Source organism: Bison bison, unplaced genomic scaffold (genome assembly GCF_000754665.1).
Source record: "Bison bison bison isolate TAMUID 2011002044 unplaced genomic scaffold, Bison_UMD1.0 scf7180017864363, whole genome shotgun sequence".
Classification (NCBI taxonomy): domain Eukaryota; kingdom Metazoa; phylum Chordata; class Mammalia; order Artiodactyla; family Bovidae; genus Bison; species Bison bison.
This window is the reverse complement of record NW_011494935.1, coordinates 2,881,705-2,883,708: the sequence shown is the minus strand read 5'-3', so window position 1 is coordinate 2,883,708 and position 2,004 is coordinate 2,881,705. Positions and strand designations below refer to the sequence as shown.

Genomic DNA, 2,004 nt, shown 5'->3' with positions numbered 1-2,004 from the left:
AGTGTCCATTTGCTGCAGGTTTTCCTGAAAGTGGGGACTCAACTCAAATCACTGCCCAGCTACATAGATGTTCCTGGATCTGATGGAGTCACCTGTAAATATGAGGAATGGCCATGTAAAGGCAACAAGAAGAGAAGTTGAGGGGTTTATCAGGCAGCTCTGAACAAGCAGAGAAAAGTTTCCTCCCTTTGTTAGGAAAGGGAGAAAAAAAATGCAGTTTACACTTTCCCTAGATCTCACAAAATCAAGGCCATTATCTCACACCCCTCAGTTTCTCAGTATATCAGAATGTTATTGGTTATGGAAAATTCCAACTCAAAAAGGACTTAGGTAAAAAAGCAAATATCACTTCACATTTAATAAAGTCCAGGGGTAGGGAAGGGATTGGTTGTTTAGCAGCTCACACAGTCATCCAGAATCCTGCTTTTTCCAATTCTTCACTCCATGATCAGTGATTGCTTCAACCTCATACTTAAAATTAAAACAGCTGCAGCAACCACAGGCATGACATCAAGACACAGCAATCCTTTCGGTTTTCTGGTAGGAATGAGAAAACTTTCCTTGGAAACCCTCCAAGAGATTCCCTGAATATAGCACTGGCTAGAGTAGGGTCATGTGACCCATGAACCAAACATTGCAAAGGGACAGGTGTTTTAGACCAGCTAGATCTTAGACCAGCTAGATCCCCAGTGGAGCTAGGGGTAGGATCAGCTTCTCCTGAAGCATGTGGTTACATAGGAATGACTTTTGTTAGGAAAGGGAGGAAACAAATGCTAAGCAGGCTACCAATAAAGTCTGTCACTCATGGCTAATTCTAAAGGTAAAAGACATTTTATACCTGCAGAACCCGGCACTGCAATTACCTTTCCAGCTTTGTCTCTTACTACTCTACCTTCCCCCATCAAACACACACACACACACACACACACTCACACACACACACACATCCTAGACTAACCAGATTGCAATTCTTGCAGTCCTTCAAAAGCAATGTACTTTTTCATACCACTCTAGAATTCTTCCTGTGTCTCATCTCTAGGCTAATTACAATCCCCGTTTGCCTAGAGCGGTTCCAGCTTATACTAGTTGTCCTAACTTAACCACTAACTCTGCCCTCTTTATTTTTAAAATGTTCCAATTTAGATAAGAGCACAAAAAAAATATTAAGGAAAGAAAAGAAAAAAAGAGTTTGGGGGACTGGGTATGGAGAATCAAAGAGAGAGGATGGACTCTAGGGTATCTGATATTAAGAGGCTGGATATAAGTGTCATCAGGGAATTAAAGAGACAGTATAGTTTAAGGGAGAGGCTTCCCTTGTAACTCAGTTGGTAAAGAACCTGCCTACAATGCAGGAGACCCAGGTTCGATTCCTGGTTTGGGAAGATCCTCTGGAGGAGGAAATGGCCACCCACTCCAGTATTCTTGCCTGGAGAATCCCATGGACAGAGGAGCCTGGCAGGCTACAGTCCATGGGGTTGCAAGAGTCAGGCACAACTTAGCAAGTAAACCACCATAGTTTAGGGGAAGAAGTTAACAAGTGAAGTTTTGGACTTGGGAGATAGTCAAATACAAATGACCGTCTTAAAGCTAAGTTTAAAATTCAGAAGAGAAAAGCCTCACCTGGAGGCAGAAAGTTGTGAGTCAATTGTATCTCAATAACCTGATGTCATGAATATAAATGAGATAGCCCAAAAGAGACATAGAATTAAAAGATGCCCGTAGCCAGAACTGTGGTGAGTCAACATTTAGAAGTCTTAAGAAAGGAGAGGAGGCACTGTTGCAGATTGAGAAAAACTGGCCAGAGAGAAAACTGGAGAACTGAGAGAGGGGAAGCACTGCAGCCCAGGATGATGAGCGTTTCAATAAGTCTACAATTCACAGACAGCTCAACTAAGTTAAGAACCAAAGAGAGTTTACTGATATCAGAAATTTACTGGCCACCACTCCTGGAGTATTCAGAGAAAACAGCAGAGAATAAAAGTTTTAGGATAGAAGAGGACATCA

The 2,004-nt window shown here is 42.1% G+C and overlaps 1 non-coding gene across 1 annotated transcript; it reads left to right on the top strand.

Annotated features, from left to right (window-relative positions):
• Positions 1 to 1,310: 1,310 nt before the first annotated feature.
• Positions 1,311 to 1,382, top strand: TRNAC-ACA. The gene has a single exon. It is a non-coding gene; the product is annotated as a tRNA-Cys (tRNA).
• Positions 1,383 to 2,004: the final 622 nt, after the last annotated feature.